Source organism: Pseudorca crassidens, chromosome 9 (assembly GCF_039906515.1).
Source record: "Pseudorca crassidens isolate mPseCra1 chromosome 9, mPseCra1.hap1, whole genome shotgun sequence".
NCBI lineage: Eukaryota > Metazoa > Chordata > Mammalia > Artiodactyla > Delphinidae > Pseudorca > Pseudorca crassidens.
In genome coordinates this window covers 98,637,694-98,657,280 of record NC_090304.1, presented here as the reverse complement: position 1 = coordinate 98,657,280, position 19,587 = coordinate 98,637,694, and the positions used below count along the sequence as shown (strand labels likewise).

At 42.2% G+C, this 19,587-nt stretch overlaps 1 long non-coding RNA gene across 2 annotated transcripts in view; it reads right to left on the bottom strand.

Moving 5' to 3' along the window:
- Positions 1 to 19,587, bottom strand: part of LOC137230976 (uncharacterized) — a 268,957-nt gene that overhangs the window by 136,566 nt on the left and 112,804 nt on the right. For both annotated transcript variants that reach the window (XR_010946328.1, XR_010946327.1), the window contains exon 2: positions 6,423 to 6,524. This is a non-coding gene — a long non-coding RNA (uncharacterized lncRNA). The remainder of the gene's footprint in view (positions 1 to 6,422; positions 6,525 to 19,587) is intronic.

The window sequence follows — 19,587 nt, the reverse complement described above, 5'->3', positions numbered from 1 at the left end:
GACAGTGAACTCTGGTGTCTCACACTTCAGATCTCAGTGCCACAATTGGGAATTCCAAACCCATGGCTATGTACTATAAATACAGACATTTATATCCTCTGTCAGCTAAAAATGTCACCTTTCTCATGACTCAAATTATGAACCTCTTGAGTCTGTGAGGAAGAAGTATCTGAATGCGGTTAGTATATCTACAGGAGCCTTCAAGTCAAGCAAATTTTTAGTGTTTACTTTGTTCCAGGTCCCAGCACACCAATTCCATGTTAGATAGTTTCTTATGTCTAGAAACCCAGATTTCATTGGCATTAAGTCTATCTGTATTCTTGAAGTTTCTCTCTCTTTCCATCCCCCACTTCACTGGTTAGAACAATATGACCAAAACAGAAAATTACAGGCCAATATCACTGATGAACATAGACACAAAAATACTCGACAAAATACTAGCAAACCAAATCCAACAATACATTAAAAGGCTCATATACCATGATCAAGTGGAATTTATCCCAGGGATACAAGGATTCTTCAATATCCACAAATCAATCAGTGTGATATGCCACATTAACTGAAGAATAAAAACCATATGATCATCTCATTAGATGCAGAAAAAGCTTTTGATGAAATTCAACACCCTTTATGATAAAAACTCCCCAAGAAGTGGGCATAGAGGGAACTTACCTCAAAATAATAAAGGCCATATATGACAAACCCACAGCTAAGATCATATTCAACAGTGAAAAGCTGAAAGCATTTCCTCCAAGGTCAGGAAGAAGACAAGGATGTCCACTCTCACCACTTTTATACAATATAGTTTTGGAAGTCCTAGCCATGGCAATAAAAGAAGAAAAAGAGGGCTTCCCTGGTGGTGCAGTGGTTGAGAGTCCTCCTGCTGATGCAGGGGACACAGGTTCATGCCCCGGTCCGGGAAGATCCCACATGCCACAGAGCGGCTAGGCCCATGAGCCATGGCCGCTGAGCCTGCACGTCCGGAGCCTGTGCTCCGCAACGGGAGAGGCCACAACAGTGAGAGGCCCGTGTACTGCAAAAAAAAAAAAAAAAAAAAAAAGAAGAAGAAGAAGAAAAAGAAATAAAAGGAATCCAAATTGGCAAAGAAGAAATAAAACTGTCACTGTTTGCAGATGACGTGATACTGCACATAGAAAATTATAAAGATGCTATCAGAAAATTACTAGAGCTCATCAGTGAATTCAGTAAAGTTGAAGGATACAAAATTAATGTACAGAAATCTCTTGCATTCTTATAGACTAACAACGAAAGATCAGAAAGAGAAATTAAGAAAACAATCCCATTTACCACCACATCAAAAAGAAAAAAATACCTAGGAATAAACCTACCTGAGGTAAAAACCTGTACTCTGAAAACTATAAAACACTGATGAAAGAACTCAAAGATGACACAAAGGGATGGAAAGATATACCATGTTCTTGGATTAGAAGAATCAATAGTGTCAAAATGACTATACTACCCAAGTCAATCTACAGATTCAGTGCAATCCCTATCAAACTACGAATGGCATTCTTCACAGAACTAGAGCAAAACAAAATTTACATTTGAAAAGAAAGACAAAAGACCTCAAATAGCCAAAGCAATCCTGAGAAAGAAAAACGGAGCTGGAGAAATCAGGCTCCCTGACTTCAGAATATACTACAAAGCTACCATAATCAAAACAGTATGGTACTGGCACGAAAACAGTAATATAGATCAATGGAACAGGATAGAAAGCCCAGAAATAAACCCACACACCTGTGGTCAATTAATCTATGACAAAGGAGGCAAGAATATACAATTGAGAAAAGAGCAGTATCTTCAATAAGTGGTGCTGAGAACACTGGAAGCTACATGTAAAAAAATGAAATCAGAACACTTTCTAACACCATACACAAAAGTAAACTCGTAATGGATCAAAGACCTAAACGTAAAGCTGAATAATATAAAACTCTTAGAGGAAAACATAGGCATAACACTCTTTGATATAATCGCAGTAAGATCTGTTTTGATCCACCTCCTAGAGTACTGAAAATAAAACCAAAAATAAACAAATGGGAAGTAATTAAACTTAAAAGCTTTTTCACAGCAAAGAAATCATAAACATAATGAGAAGACAATCCATAGAATGGGAGAAAATATTTTCAAACAAAGCAAACGACAAGGGATTAATCTCCAAAATATACGAATAGCTCATGCAGCTCTATGTCAAAAAACAACAACAAAAACAAACAATCCAATCAAAAAAATGGGCAGAAGATCTAAACAGACATTTCTTCAAAGAAGACATACAGATGGCTAAAAGCACATAAAAAGATGCTCAACATCACTAATTATCAGAGAAATACAAATCAAAACTACAGTGAGGTATCACCTCACACCAGTCAGAATGGCCATCATTAAAAAGCATGCATACAAACAATAAATGCTTGAGAAGGTGTGGAGAAAAGGGAACCCTCCTTCACTGTAGGTAAGAATGTAAATTGGTACAACCACTACTGATAATAATATGGAAGTTCCTTAAAAAACTAAGAATAGAGCTACCATATGATCCAGGAATCCCACTCTTGGGCATATATCTGGAGAAAACCATAATTTGAAAAGATACATGCATCCCAATGTTCATTGCATCACTATTTACCAGTACAATAGCCAAGCCATGGATACAGCCTAAATGTCCATTGACAGAGGAATAAAGATGTGGTGCATATACACAATGGAATATTAATCAGCCATAAAAAAGAAGGAAATATTGCCATTTGCAGCAACATGGATGGATCTAGAGATTATCATACTAAGTGAAGTCAGAGAAAGACAAATATCACATGATATCACTCATATGTGGAATCTAATTTTTAAAAAATGATACAAATGAACTTATTTACAAAAAAGAAATAGACTCACAGATTTGGAAAACAAAGTTATGGTTACCAAAGGAGATACTTGTGGGGGGTATAAATTAGGAGCTTGGGATTAACATATATGCACTATTATATGTAAAATAGATAACCAACAAGGACCTACTCTATAGTATCTATAGCACAGGGAACTCTACTCAATATTTTGTAATAACCTATATGGGTTAAAAAAATCTGAAAAAGAATGAATATATGTACATGTATAACTGAGTCACTTTGCTGTACACCTGAAACTAATAACATTGTAAATCAACTGTACTCCAATTAAAAAAATAATAATAATATGACCAAAGAAAACACAGGGTCTAGCCAACACTCAGTGCTCCAGAGTTGAGTGGAGATCATGCTATTTTGGTCCCTGTTTTACCAGTTTGTTGGAAATTGTTAGTATATTCCTGAATTATGTCTCAGATATCTGTTGTTGGCTCCATTTCCAGCTCAGGCTCAAAGGCAGTCCCAAGCCTAGTTCTCTAGATCAGGTGAAGGTACTTGCTGCAACCCACAGTGACAATGGTTTTACCCCTAGATGTAGTTTATTGCAAGCTGAATAACTCCAGAGCAATCTGTCGTCAGTGTCTACCAACTGCCAGGGTTGGGTGCTAAGAACCCGAAAGGGCAGAGGAAAGAGGAAAGGCCTCTCTGGCAACACTCAGTTATTCCAAGAGAGACTCTTCTAAGAAATAATCAATACCAAGAGTGCCCTTTACTGGAACAAGAACCAGAAGACACAGAGGAAAGAAGAGACAAGGTGTCCTAACACACAGGAAGCTTCAAGACTAAGATGGTGGCCTGAGAAATAGGATGCACCTCCATAAAAAGACATAGGACACAAAGAAAACATGACTTTAAATAAATAAATGGCAAATTATACGCATAATTTGTCTCTCCTCTGCTCCCAGAGATGAAATCAGACCATGAGCTCAAGTATGGAGCCAGAGAGGTGAATGGCCCAAGCACATCATTTAATCACCTTGGTAAACCGTCTGGACTCTTCAGTTTGAACAACTCATATGAATGTACAACAGGGAAGAAAACAAACAAAATATTTCCTTCAAAGCGGTGACTATAATTTCACTGACCTCCAGAGCATTCTTCTAATAAGGTCACAGTGCTATGATGCTGCATTCTCTGACCTCCCCTATCCAGACTCCAGGGCTTTTTTCCATATTCACATGGAACCTCTCTGTCATCCTTCCTTTCAACTGCTATTTATTCTGAACCTCTGGACTCCAGAAAGCTGACATTTGGGATGCAGAGTGATCTAGACCTTCATGAGTGGTTGGTTCCCATTCAATCCCAATTGAAATGTGAGTTGTGCCTGCTCTCATCCCTGCTGGTGGCCTGCTTCCCCGCTCACCCAACCAATGGCAAAGAGGGAGACACCATAGTAGGTATCAAAATGGAATCTCAAGGGAAAGATGCAATGACCTTGAAGAGGAGGCCACACAAATAAGAAACTGAAACAGCTGTGATGCCAACCTACGAAAAATGATATCAGAGGAAAGGCTGATCAAAGAGCAATCCAAGGGCTCTGAGCTAAAGATGCAGAGGGGAGCATTAAAATCCCTTCTCCAGCCATGCTGGTGGATTTTACTTCCACTGAAGCACAAAGAAGACCTTTTAAAAGACCAGAACTGGAGCATGAGAACCCTGGTTAGGAGCTCAGACTCTGCCTGATTCCCAGTACTGCCTCTCACCAGCTAGGTGATCTTATAATTTGTTGAATTACAGGTTCCTGTCTGTAAAATGGGGATAATCCTACCAACCTCAAAGGAATATTTCCAGGTTTAAATGAGATCATAACACGAGCACTTCTGTAGTACCTACTATATGCCAGACATCAATAAACACGATATTTATTAAGTAACTTGCCCAAGGTCACACAGCTAGAAAGTGGCCAAGTGGTGACTGGAACCCAGGAAGGCTGGTTCCAGCCTGTGTTCTTATCTACACACCTCTCAATACAATGCCCATAAATCACTCAGCCTGGTGCCTGGGATGTGATAATCATGTCGTACATGTCAGCTATCATTTTATTATTTTTCTTGGCATAAGAAAAAAATGCTTATCAATAGAGACTGAGGGAGGAAAGAGGCTCTGGAATGCAATACCTGGAGCTCTGCGTGCCAGAAGAGTTGTTTGGGGAGAATTCAGAAAGAACTCAAAGAAATGTGACGTAGCTGCTTCCTGGAGCTGTGTCTGGCTCACACAAGTGTTCTTGGTCTAGCACCATCGTCTTTTCTGTTTTCTAAGACTGACTCAGAGCTCTAGGTCTCAATGGAGAATTGTACATGACCCTCACCTTCTCATTTTATACACGAGTAAATTGAAATCCAAGTTATATCATTTGATTATAGAAGCTTTGTAAATTGGCAACAAAACTAATACTTGAATGAAAGTCTCCTGATGCCCAGATAACGCCGTCTCCCAAACCTACAGCCAATACATATATCAGCTTTTCTAGATTTCAAAACGCCTTGCACATTGCGTGCATAAGTGCAGTCCTCTTGGCTAAATAAGCGATTTAATTATTGATTTGGTAAATACAATTATGACAATGATTCATCACAGGGAAGACAGTTACGCAACATCTCTCTCCATTTCCTTCTAATGGCCTACAGGGGTGGAGGCATGGCGCTTAAATCAGAAGGTCCCTAATTACCTACCACAATCCTCTTGGTCTTCAATGGTCCTGAGGTTTGAGGACCTGTTTGCCCGTGCTGAGACCCAAAAGCTCACATCGAATTAGGTCGTTCAAGTGCTCCAGAGGGGACATGAAACACTGAAATTAGGGACCTCCTTCCACTCCCCACAAAAGATCCTTTGCCTTTAAGGACTCCTTTTAAAAGCCAGCAAGTGTTCTCTGATCCTTCTTAATAAAGTGCCCCGGCAGCAGCGCGCCCCTTCCTTGAGATCTGTGCAGTCTCATTAAATTTGATGTGTCACAGAGGGCTTGGTTCCGTGAAAGGGAGGCTATGGGAGAACTGGAGGCTGCCAGCTTTCCTAAGGAAACGTAATTCATTACGGCTTCTCAAAATGGACGCCCCTCTGGCTTCCTGCTCCATTGATTTTTTCCCCCTTTGCAAGTAACAAGTGAAGGGCCAGCTCAGCCTGCAGATTTAACCCTTATTAACAGCCGTTTAAATTAGAGATGTGGTTTGATGGAGAGACAGGAGCCTTCGTAGATCCCCACTCAAAGGAAACCAAGAAGAGATGATTAAGGGTGAAAGCACGCTAGGCCGGCGATGCGGCATCTATCCCCATCTGAGGAGAGTCTCGCACCGCTATTAAGTATTTACCCAAATAATGTGTGCCTACTTTCCCCTGATTAAATATTCATGACCCACTCCTTCCTCCCCCGTCCCTTTTGAAAGAGTAATGGAGGAAGGAGGATTTGCTGCTCTCCACGAAGTGACGAACAGGAGGACAATGGCAGACCACCAGCCTGCCCGACCACTGCCTCCTCAGCAGGACTGATTCAGAACATCGAGGATGATGACCTACCTGGCTGCAGGCTTCCCTGAGACCTCGGAATGAAAAGACGGTTGTTCTGGTGCTCCTGCGTGGCCGAACCTGAAGGAGGCCCACCCGGTCTGGGAACAGATCCTGCAGAACAGAGAGCAGATTCCTCATGCAAATGCCAGCTTCACCTCAGTCTCTGGGGACCAGTGTGTGCAGGGGCCACACAAGCTAACCAGGGAGCAAAACTGCAAGGGCAGCGCTGTGATAAAGAGAGGGCGAAGACATCCAGGATGAGGCTGCCCATCCCAGCCTCTCTTCCCGTTTTACGTGCAGCCTCGTAATGCCTCAGATTCCTTAGGCCCCTAACCCTACGTGGTCTTAGGGGTGCCATCGTCATTGTTCCTCTGAATTTGTCCCTTAAGAGAAGAACATGGGGCATTATACCAGGTACAGCAGACAAAGCAAGACCTACCTGCCCACTGGGAAAATGAGCCATGGTAAAAGACCATCTTAGGGAAGGGTGGGGACAATGTGTCCCTCAAGCAGTAAAGCCCACTCTGTTCATATCTCTGCTCCCCACTTTTGCTAACAACCCTCATCTTCACTCTAAACATAAAAAAAATAACCCCCAGAATCAGGGTCATATCCTTTGGAAAATGGATACACGAATAACAACACAGCTGTAAAAATGAAAAGCATCAAGGTGCCTCTCTCATGTTCATACTCTATAAACTTATTTTTCTGACTTGCAGCATCTAACTCAAGGAATCTAAAGAGAAACATTCTATGACAGAAACAAAATAAGACAGGCCCAAATAAGTCCGGGGCTGACAGCACTGACATTTACATATTAAGTGAATGAGGATGTCAGCTCACTTCATTCTTATTTTACTTTCAACTGAAGTGCGTAGAAGAACTTTCGGGAGTCTAAATTTATCAGAGCAACTCATAGTGCACAAACTTTAGTACACCCTAGTTTTGACTCTACAAAGAGTAATTCTTCCCCCCATCCCGCCCCCCAAGTCCCAAAATAGGACGGACATATATAGAACACGTGGCAATGCCTCTCCACATCCTCCTCCATTCACCTTGGTGACTTTTAGGCAAGTTTTTCTGGGAGACTCAAAGTGTACACAGAGTTAGTTATAAATAGGGTTTTCTTCAAACTGTTTTGAAACAAAGTTTCAAAGTATTCACAGTGTCAGAGAGAGTTACTGCCAGCTTATGCTCACCATGACGTGGGGAACATCAGAAATATAGGCTTTCCACGGTTTTTACTAATTGACACCATCAGGGAAGTGCACCAGGATGAAGCATTGGGAAAATAAACTATAAATTTCCAACGTATGTCCAGTCCAGGGGCAGATGAAGGGAGGAGCATGCTGTATGAACTGCCAAGAGCTTTCAGGTTCAGAACAAGTGTCCAAGCAAGACACAGTCTTGGCAAAAGCTTGTTCCTCTTAATTTCAAATTCGCAAGTATGTGCAGGGAAATGTAATCCCTGTTTGTTTTTTTTTCTGAGACACTTTCCCTTTCTAGAACATCCAAGCCCTGCTTTACAGGCACGTATCACATGAAAAAGGAGCTAGTCACGTGGAGGAAACTTTCCTGCCAAGCAAGGAAGTTACACAGCAGTAAGAAGTGGTGCATTGTGAGGTGGGTACTTCAAGAGGTCTTCTGCTCATCTACACCCTGCAGTCCCACAGTGAAATACTTCTCTGGCCCCTAAAAATGTACAGAGTGATAAAGATAAAAGTGGGGGGCTTCCCTGGTGGCACAGTGGTTGAGAATCTGCCTGCTAATGCAGGGGACACGGGGTCGTGCCCTGGTCTGGGAAGATCCCACATGCCGCGGAGCAACTAGGCCCGTGAGCCACAACTACTGAGCCTGCGCATCTGGAGCCTGTGCTCCGCAACAAGAGAGGCCGCGACAGTGAGAGGCCCTCGCACTGCGATGAAGAGTGGCCCCCGCTTGCCACAACTAGAGAAAGCCCTCGCACAGAAATGAAGACCCAACACTGCCAAAACTAAAAATAAATAAATTAAAAGAAGGCTCAACCTTTAAAAAGAAAAGAAAAGTGGGGACTAGGGAAGGAAGAAAAAAACGAATACTGCTGAGCACTTAGTATGACCCAGAAGTACTTAAGAAATTGACAGGTGTTGTTCATTTCATTTTTGCAACAACTTCTATGAGGTCAATTATCTTTTTCACTTAAAGATGAAGACCCTGAGGACCAGACGGGTTGGGTGGACTTCTCCAAGGTGGTAGGGGCTGAGGGAGAACTAGGGTCACAACGTATCTAATTTTGAAGCCACTGTGTTTCCACTCTACAATAGTGTCGCCAATGGCAAGGGTCTTCAGAAACCACAGAACCAAACACCATGGAGGTCACAAAACAGTGGAAACAAGAATCTTGATTCTTAGCTCAGTCTTATTTCTCATGATAGCAGAGTGTGTTTGCTTCAAAATGTTTGTGTGCTCCATTGAACTTCTAAAATGAGTCTAGCATTCTCCTGTTACAACACTTAACTCAGTATCATATGCAGTCAGGCACAAGCCATACTATACAACAGTGATGACAGTAAAGGTGGACCGTATACATATTTACTTGTGCCCAGTATACTATAAAGATCCTAGGGTTAAAAAAAAAAAAATCCAGGGGCTTCCCTGGTGGCACAGTGGTTGAGAGTCTGCCTGCCGATGCAGGGGACGCGGGTTCGTGCCCCGGTCCGGGAAGATCCCACATGCTGCGGAGCAGCTGGGCTCGTGAGCCATGGCCGCTGAGCCTGCGCGTCCGGAGCCTGTGCTCTGCAGAGGGAGAGACTGCAACAGCGAGAGGCCCGCGTACCGCAAAAAAAAAAAAAAAAAATCCATACAGGCAAGCCTCAGCCTGGCCTCCTAACCCCACTCACAATACCCTCCGCCTACCTTCTACCCAATAACACTATTATCATTAGAAACTAAGAAGACACTGTCAAGGCAAAAGCAGACATAAACAGATATTCACATAACACAACAGAGAAGTGGTCTGAATTCCCACAGTGAAGGTAGAACGCCTCGTCGGCAGCCTCCTTCCCTGATCACTAACACAAGTGCAAAACTTTCCCCTGGCCCCAAACTCGGTCTAACTAGTCTCCCTACTTCTAGTCTAAGCACAGAGCCCACCAACCTTATTCCCTTCCCCTGCTTTTCCTTTTAGTCACCCCCACCTACAGCTAAATCACTTTTTCATCCACGCCACATATTCCATACCATCTTTTCAACAAGTCTCTTCTTTGGCGTCCTGTGGAATCCTGCTTAATGAGCAAACTCCCACATGGCTGCAAATCCTCACGCCAGCATTCTTTCCACCTCGCTGTCAAATGGAAATGTGGCTTTCCCTTAACTGGAACTAGCTCTCAAACCCCTTTCCCGAAGCTGCTTTCTCTTTCCTGACCGCAACTCAAAAAAGGTCACACTTGCTTTCAACCTACCTTGCAGAGCGTTGTCCTGCCGCCATCGCCCGAGAGCTCTTCTCCTTGGCAAGTCTTTTCCCTCACTCCTTAATGTACGCTTCTGACCTTTAATCTGGAGCACGTGCTCTCCAGGAGCACACTGAGCTTTTATTGATGACTGATGACCTAAGCCTCTCAGCATCTCAACCTCCTCAACATCAATGACCTTCACCTCCTTTCTGTTTCTCAGCACAAAGCAGTGGCTCTCAAAGCATAGGACCACTAGCATCAGCATCACCTGAAACGTGTTAGAAATGCAAATCTCAGGCCCTGCCTAGACCTGTAGAATCAGAGTTTTCAGGGGTGGGGCTGGCAATCTGTGCTTTAACAAGCCCTCCAGGTGATTCTGATGCACAAAAGTTTGAGAACCACTAATGCAGAGGAGGGCCCCACCATGGATCATGTATCAATTGGAGATTTTCAACTCTAAGACCTCTGCTTCACCAACTTGTCCTCATGTTTCCTATTCTCTCAGCCTTGTTAATCTAATATTTGCCATGGTCTGAAGATCTAAAGCCTCTTCTGGCCTCACCTTCACCCAATCTGGATCCTGGTCAGCATTTCCATGATGCCTCTAAGCTTGCAACTGCTACTAAACTGGTTTCCCCTAAATTTGGACATTTGGCACAAGCTATGAAATTGTGCTGATTGAATCCAAGCTAGCTCTATTATCTGGACCATCGATGCTGGTTTATAACCATAGTATTCATTTCTTTAGGGTTGGTTAATTTGTTCTTTACAATATTTCTAAAATTTATCCACTTCAATACTGACATTTCCACCTTGTCTTCCACACTTTCAGCCACTTGGCTTGACTCTTACTTTACTTAAAAACAAAGGCACCCAATCAAGTTCCCTCCATTTCTACCCACTGCTCTCCAAATCATCTCAAGAGCTGCTTCTCCCAAAGTAGAAGCGTCCTGCTCTCTTACGCTCTGAATCTTCTCCCTCATGACTCCACCAGAACCTCGCTCCTCAGGAATGCCAGTGGAATGTAGGGCCTCTAAGAAGGAAAGTTCAAGACCATGTCTTGCCAGAGGGCAGAGGAGGTTGTCAGTGATTAATAGTGTCATATGCCAGAAATAGATCCAAGATAATGAAACTGAGGAAAGGTTGTTTTGTTTGGGCCATTACTAGATAACTGGTTTCAAAATTGCTGTTTTAGTAGAGAGGTGAGGACAGAAGACAGATTGCAGGAGGTTAAGAGAATGAAGTAAGGATGTAAGGGTGTGTATGGCCCACTATTAAGAGAAATTTAGCCATGCAGCAAAAAAATGAGAGTAGAAATGTAGCTAAAGAGACTGAGGACTCAATGGACAGTCTTCTCTCCACCATTAGTGAGATCTGTGTTTGTTTTATGCAAAGGGAAAGCAGCCAGTAGAGAGGGACAGAATAAAGACACTGGAAGATGGGTTAATTAAAGGAGAAAAGTCCTGCAAGGGACACAAAAACATGGCGTAGACAGCAAAATTGGAGGGGTCTATTCATCAGGACTCCTGACTGCAAAGGACAGTATATCTTCATCAACTAACTTAGGCTAAAACAGAAACAGACTGGCTCACATGACCAGCAAGAGGAGTGTAACAGGATATGACTGTACCCAGAGGTTTGATGTTTCCGGGACCACTGTCTCACCTCTGCTGCACTGTATGTATCTTCCATACTCTCTCCCATGAAGACAAGCACAGACTACACCCATTCCACAGGCTGCTCCTGCTGTATATGTTCCCAGAAAATAGAGCATTTCTCCTCAGCTCTGGTCAAATACCATCAAGACAGATCGGGCCAGTCTGACTTTCATGCCCAGTCCTATGGTCAGGGGAAGAGGAAGAAGCCAGAGTGTTCGGATCCACAGTCCTCATGGGAAACATATGCACGGAAGAAGAGAACTCTTCACTCTCTCACAGAAGGTATGATGCCTTGACCAACAGACTGGGAAGAAATGAGGTACAGGAGACACAGTGCCACTTAGCCAGGGTCAGCCCCAGATAGGAACAAAGGCATCTCTCAGACACTACGTTGGGTGTGAAGGTATATATATGTGTGTGTATGTACATTATATATAATATATACATGTATAATGTATGTACATATATAATGCATATATGGGTGTATTTGTATACTTACATATGCACATGCATACATATGTATAGTTATACAGTTGAAGAGGCGTGTCACTGGCCAGGTGCTCTGAAAGCAGATGCTGAGACAGTTTGGTTTGCAAGATGTTTATTGGGGATCCACACCTGTGAAAGGCAGGAAGAAGCTGTATTTGTCAGAGGACAATGTAGAACTGTAATGCGGACCTCCTTCAACCCAGAGAAGCGCTCTGGAGTGGGTGTTGCTAGTCAGAGGTGTCTTACATCAATTAGAAATAGCTGGACCAGGGGACTTCCTTAGTGGTCCAGTGGTTAAGAATCCACCTTCCATTGCAGGGGACATGGGTTCGATCACTAGTCGGGGAACTAAGATCCCACATACTGTGGGGCAACTAAGCCTGTGCGCCACAACTACTGAGCCCTCGCACTCTAGAGCCCATGAGCCACAACTAGAGAGAAGCCTGCACGCCGCAACTAGAGAAGGCCGTGTGCCACAACAAAAGATCCCACATGCTGCAATGAAGATCCCGTGTGCCGCAACTAGGACCTGACACAGCCAAATAAATTTAATTAATTAATTAATTAATTAAAAAAAAGAAATACCTGGACCAAAGTGCCAGGGCCTTTATACACCTGTGTCGCTCACAGTCACTGGAGGTGGGCTGTCCCAGGGAAGGTATGATCTCAGGGGAGGTCATGCTCTCTATAGCTGAAGCAGAGTCAGAAGATGCTGACAGCTGAAAGCTGCTCTCTGTATTTCCCAGAACAGGGCAGCGAGCCCTTCTTTAAAGAGGGATCTCGATGGTGCATCTCCATGTGTACCGTGCAAGAGTGGAAGAATAGAAGAGCTTTAGGGCAGTGAAACTACTCTGTATGATACTGCAGTGGAGGGTAGATTTCATTACACATTGCTTCAAACACATAGAATGTACAACACCAAGAGTGAACCCTAATGGTAACTATGGACTTTGCTTTTAATTTAGTTTTATTTATTTATTTTTATACATCAGGTTCTTATTAGTTAACTCTTTTATACATACTATTGTATATCTGTCAACCCCAATCTCCCAATTCATCCCACTACCACCCCTGCCCTGCTTTCCCCCCTTGGTGTCCATAGGTTTGTTCTCTACATCTGTGTTTCTATTTCTGCCTTGCAAACTGGTTCATCTGTACCATTTTTCTAGATTCCACATATATGCGTTTAATATACAACATTGGTTTTTCTCTTTCTGACTTACTTCACTCTGTATGAAAGTCTCTAGGTCCATCTACATCTCTGCAAATGATCCAATTTCATTCCTTTTTATGGCTGAGTAATATTCCATTGTGTATATATACCACATCTTCTTTATTCATTCGTCTGTCGATGGGCATTTAGGTTGCTTCCATGAACTGGCTATTGTAAATAGTGCTGCAATGAACAATGAGGTGAATGTGTCTTTTGATTTATGGTTTTCTCAGGGTATATGCCCAGTAGTGGGATTGCTGGGTCATATGGTAATTCTATTTTTAGTTTTTTAAGGAACCTCCGTACTGTTCTCCATAGTGGCTGTATCAATTTACATTCCCACGAACAGTGCAAGAGGGTTCCCTTTTCTCCACACCCTCTCCAGCATTTGCTGTTTGTAGATTTTTTGACTATGCCCATTCTAACCGATGTGAAGTGATACCTCATTATGACTCTTAGAGGAAAACGTAAGAACGCTCTTTGACATAAATCACAGCAAGATCTTTTTTGGCCCATCTCCTAGAGTAATGGAAATAAAAACAAAAATAAACAAATGGGACCTAATGAAACTTAAAAGCTTTTGCACAGCAAAGGAAACTATAAACAAGATGAAAAGACAACCCTCAGAACGGGAGAAAATATTTGCAAATGAATCAACAGACAACGGATTAATCTCCAAAATATAAAAGCAGTTTATGCAGCTCAGTATTAAAGAAAAACAACCCAATCAAAAAATGGGGAGAAGACCTAAATAGACATTTCTCTAAGGAAGACATACAGTAGCCAAGAGGCACATGAAAAGCTGCTCAACATCACTAATTATTAGAGAAATGCAAATCAAAACTACAAAGAGGTATCACCTCACACCAGTTAGAATGGGCATCATCAGAAAATCTACAAACAATAAACGCTGGAGAAGGTGTGGAGAAAAGGGAACCCTCTTGCACTGTTGGTGGGAATGTAAATTGATACAGCCACTATGGAGAACAGTATGGAGATTCCTTAAAAAACTACCTTATGATCCAGCAATGCCACCCCTGGGCATATATCCAGAGAAAACCATACTTCAAAAAGACACATGCACCACAATGTTCATTGCAGCACTATTTACAATAGCCGGGACATGGAAGCAACCTAAATGTCCATTGACAGAGGAATGGGTAAAGAAGACGTGATACAATGGAATATTAGCCTTAAAAAAGAATGAAATAATGCCATGTGCAGCAACATGGATTGCTAGAGATTGTCATACTGAGTGAAGTCAGACAGAGAAAGACAAATATCATATGATATCGCTTATATGCCGAATCTAAAAAATGGGTACAAATGAACTTATCTACAAAACAGAAATAGAGTCACAGAGGTAGAAAACAAATTTACGGTTACCAGGAGGAAAGGGTGGGTGGGGGAGGGATAAATTAGGAGATTGGGATTGACATATACACACTACTATATATAAAATAGATAACTAACAAGGACCTACTGTATAGCACAGGGAACTCTACTCAGTACTTGGTGATGACCTATATGGAAAAGAATGTAAAAAAGAGTGGATATAGGTATGTGTATAACTGGTTCACTTTGCTGTAAACCTGAAACTAACACTACATTGTAAATCGACTATACTCCAATAAAAATTAAAAAAGAAAAAGCTGCTCGGCGGCTCTGCCTGAGCGTGTGCAAGAGTAGAAAGAGAAAATGAAATTAACTAAGTTCACTTACGAGAAGTTGAAACTTAGGGCCAATATGGTCTGCTGCACCATCCATGGGATTGAATTATGTGTCCACTGCCATTAAGAATGAAGGGTTTATCATTTCCTAATTACTTAAACACATTATAAAAGAAATGTGTGTAAGGACGCTGTTTGATTCCTAGACAGGCCTCTGAAATATACCATGTTCAGAGGAATTTTAAATAATTTTTTAATGGTCCAGGCCCTATACAGATCACATAGAAAACCTGACCTCTGACCACTGTTGTAAATCAAAAATGATTAATTTAACCTTTCTCTCCTTCTATGTAATGATCCATGGCAGATACGGTTCTGACCACTCCTGTTCTGAGCACTTGTTAGCTCTACTCAGTCAGTAAACATTTACTGAATACCCCACTATATGCTAGATGTTAGGCTGGGCCCAGTAGAAACAATGGTTATTAACACGATGTCGCTTATCTTCAAGAAAAACCTCGGTTTTGTATGTGAGATAGGCCCATCATCGGCAATCGCAAATAAAGGGTGCCAAGTATTAAGATTATGTTCGTAGTATGTGTTCAACTAGTCAGTCATATCATACTACTATATCAGGAGAGATGGAAGAGAAGGTACATTAACTGAATGCCTACTGTTTGCTCTATATTTTATATAGGTCATCTCATTTACTCTTCACAAGAGTTCTACACAGTAGATATCACTTGCCCCACGCTCTATGGCTCAAGGAAGAAAGTCACTTACCCAGGGCTAGGTGTTTAAAAAGCCTGGACCAGGATCTCTCTCTCCAAAGCCCAGCTATTTTCCCAATAACCTAAAGCCTCCTGGGGTGCTACATTTATCTGTATATGTCTGTCTCTTAGAATGGACTGTATTCATTTTAGGGTGAGAATCTTACCTACCTCATTATTTTCCGCCTATGCCAAAGTATACTGATTAGTTGGTCAACAAATATGCATTTCATAACCAAAATGTAGTACAAGGTTCACAAAACGATGTTCCCTAGAAGAACATAATTGGCATTGAGTTATTATTTGTAAGAAAAAAATGAATGAAAGAGAGACTGTATGAATGAATCAATGAAGGCATGAATGAAGGCTGAACTTGCTTTTGGCTCAGGGCACTTGCGTTTGCTGGTTCCTGGTTGGGGACTGTTTTCCCCCACATTTTTACATGACTTGCTTCCTCAACACTCTCTTCAGTTCCCAGCTCAAGTGTCACCTTATCAGCACCACCTTCACTGGCCACCCTATGTAAATAGCAACTACCCCTCCAGCTGTCACCTCCACCTCCTGACCTGCTCCAGTTTTTTTCACAGCACTTTACCACCCCCTGACATACAGTATATTTGCCAGTTCATTCATCCTGTCCCTCCACGGGAACCCGCACCCCACGTGAGCAGAAGCCTGTTCTGCCCTGTATGCTGCTGCAGCCCCAGTGTTGTAAGTGCTCAATTAATATCTGATCCAGGAATGAACTTGACTGTTAAACACAGTCATAGAGATCAAATTCCTTCCTTACCTTTTCTCTTGTTTTGCCTGGAAAAATTAAATAATTTTATCAACGCTTTAAACAGTGCTGTGTTCCAAAAGTATCATCTTTCTGTGAAAAAGCTATGAGGTTGTCTTTTCTTTTATGTCTTTTTCCTGTGCACAGAGGATGGGGTTTTGTTGGGATATGTCACTGCTTTTTCCCATCTGCAGAAGTTGGAGATAAAACAGCGTGTCCAATCTCTCCTCAGTGAGCTGAAAGGTTAAAAGAAGTGCTTTCTACCCCCTAAGAGGAAGGTGTTTTGACTCTCTCCACTTCTACTTTCCTCCTCATGACTCGATTTTGGTGGTGGTTTGGAAGTTAAGTGAAAGATTGTTTTAGCCACTATAATATTGGAAGAGCGAAAAGAAACTCTGAAGGTTAATATTTACTAGCAGGACAAAAGAGTTGCAAACAGCTCAACTGGAGTTTTCCGTGTCTCCTGCGATAACTCACAATCAAAATTCTTTCACTGTAAAGGAGGGCCCTTCACTATCTTATACAGGCTCTTTTTTTGTCTTAGATAATTAGAGAAAGTACTCGTTTCAAGATAGCACTGAAACATAATACCGTAATAATATTCATTGCAATGGAATTTTACCTTTATGATAATATTATCTAGTGGCAACCAATCTCATTCCCCAATTCTCTGTGTCTCTAATTACTTGGAGAAACATTCTAACATTGTGATATTTAAGGGTAGGTCCTATGTGACTAGGGTGTTAACAGACTTTAATGCAGAACCTTCGGGATTAAAATAAACGATGAGCTACTGAGGGCACACTCAAAGCTGAAATAGTAATAATACTTTATATGACACTCCACTTTTCTCACTTTTTCGTCACCACCGTCTCTGCATTAGAAAAAAGTCAGAATTGGAAATTTTCCCCAAATTACAGGAGAGATTCCAAGATCAATAACATCTTACATTCACACAGCTAGAGAAGATACGGCCAAGACTCGAGCCCGGGTCTTTGGGCTCCTATGACCTCCTCAACTGGCTCTCAACAGCCCAGAAAAATGGAAACTGTGCCATGTGCTATAGGCTCTCCCCTTCAGGATCTAATTGCTGGATCTCCAAGTCAATAACATATCACAGTTTGGACCATACTGAAAAAAGGAAGAATTTGTGGAGACAATTCAAGATGAGAGCAAAACTGGCAACTGTGACCCAGCCCAGGCCTGTGACTTCGGGGGAGAAAGCCCTGAATCACATACTGAACAGAGGGAAGAAGTCCCCAGATGAGCTAGCTGCCAGAGCAGGCTGATTTGGGGTCCGGCCAAGCATTTACTCTGAAACCCTCATGGATTATTCAGTAGTAAATCATTGTTTCTCTTCTTAAATTCTTTCTCCGCAAAGAGGAATTATTTCCTTTATGATTAATAGTTCCCCGAAACTATTCATGTGGGTGCATTTCTTTATCGCCTCTCTCACCTCTCTCTCTCCCTGCCCCCCTCCTCCCCCCTTTCCACATCCCACCTCCCTCTTTTCCCCTATTTCACTCTTTTTTATCACAGCTTTTAAATCCTCATTCTTGCCCGGGATGTTACTTTTTATTACTGCGTTAAAAATTACCACAAAGTTGGCATCTTAAAACAACACAAATTTATCATCTCGAAGCTTCTACATGTCTGAAGACTGGGCAGAGCATAAATTCTCTGCGCAGGGTCTCATTGGGCTGAAATCAAGGTGCCAGCTAGGGCTTCAGTTCTCATCTGAGTCCTCTTCCAAGATCACTGTTTTTTTGGAAGAATCTGTGTCCTTGAGGCCATTGGACGGAGATGCCCCTTTTCCTGCTACCTGTCAGCCCAGAACTGCTTTCCCTGGCAGTTCCTTGTCATCTGCCCCCACTATCCATTCACAACACAGTGTTTGCTTCCTTCCAGAGCAGCTGGAGTCTGTCTTTCTGACCTCCTCTTGTACAACCAGCTGGAGAAAGCTCTTTGCTTTTTAAAGGACCAATGTGATTGGGTCAGGTCATCCACTGTGCCATGTAGCATAACCTAGTCACTGGAGTAAAGTCCATCAGAGTCCTAGTCCCAGCACCGATGCAGGGCATGCGTACAAGGAGCATGGGAAGTCTTGGGGACCATCTTAGAATTGCGCCTACCGTATTTAGCTTCGTACTCCATCTGTGTAGCATGTTGTACACATCAAAATGTTATCTTTTTCTTTCCAGGACACGATTCTGCCCTCCTATTTGAACCACTCTTCATTTGTCCTCTGAGAAGCCAGTTTCTTGAATCTCCCCTTTCTCCTTCCACACTTCCCAAGCTTAGAGGGTATGATATTGTATTACTTATATTACTTCTCTCTCCTCCATAGGACTTAGCACCGTGTCTTACCAGCGAAGATGTTCATTATGTGTTTGCGGGATGAGATTGGACTGGTTCGAATCATTGCATGTCTTTGAGAAATTAGGCATTTAGCTAGCAGACTATTTTTTTTTTACATCTTTATTGGAGTATGATTGCTTTACAATGGTGTGTTAGTTTCTGCTGTATAACAAAGTGAATCAGCTATACATATACATATATCCCCATATAGACTGCTTTATTGCACTTCCAGGCCTCAAGGACCGCGCAACAGTCATCTGAACCTCTGTCAGTCAGCTCGCTGGACTGACACTGCAGTTACCTGTCTAGGTTGCTAGGAGAGAGCTCCCAACCAACTGACGATTCTATGATTTCATCGAATGCAAGGGGCGGTCAAGAATGATCAGGGGGAAAAAGGCCTCTTTATAAAGAGTGCATTAAACTCTCTACCTCTTTTCCATTTCATGCTCACTCATTGTATTTTTTTTAATGTACTTTAAAAATCTTTTTGAAAGCAACGTCTTTTCTATTCAAGTGGAATAATATGATTCACCCTGCACTGCCCATGGTCCCTACTGTGCTTCCAGGGGATATAGCAAAGGGCTACTTTCCTTTACAGCCTTTGATTTGTTCCTTCTGCATCCTGTAATTTCCATCCACACCCAACAGCCAAGTGCTGTGTGGGGCTAATTAAACACTATAATTATCCATGAGTTATGGCCCAGAAGCAGAGAGAAAATCTAACACATGTCTGATTGTAATATCAGGTAAATACTCAAGATATGTGACTGGTGAAATGCAAAATATTCTGTTCATTTAATATTCATG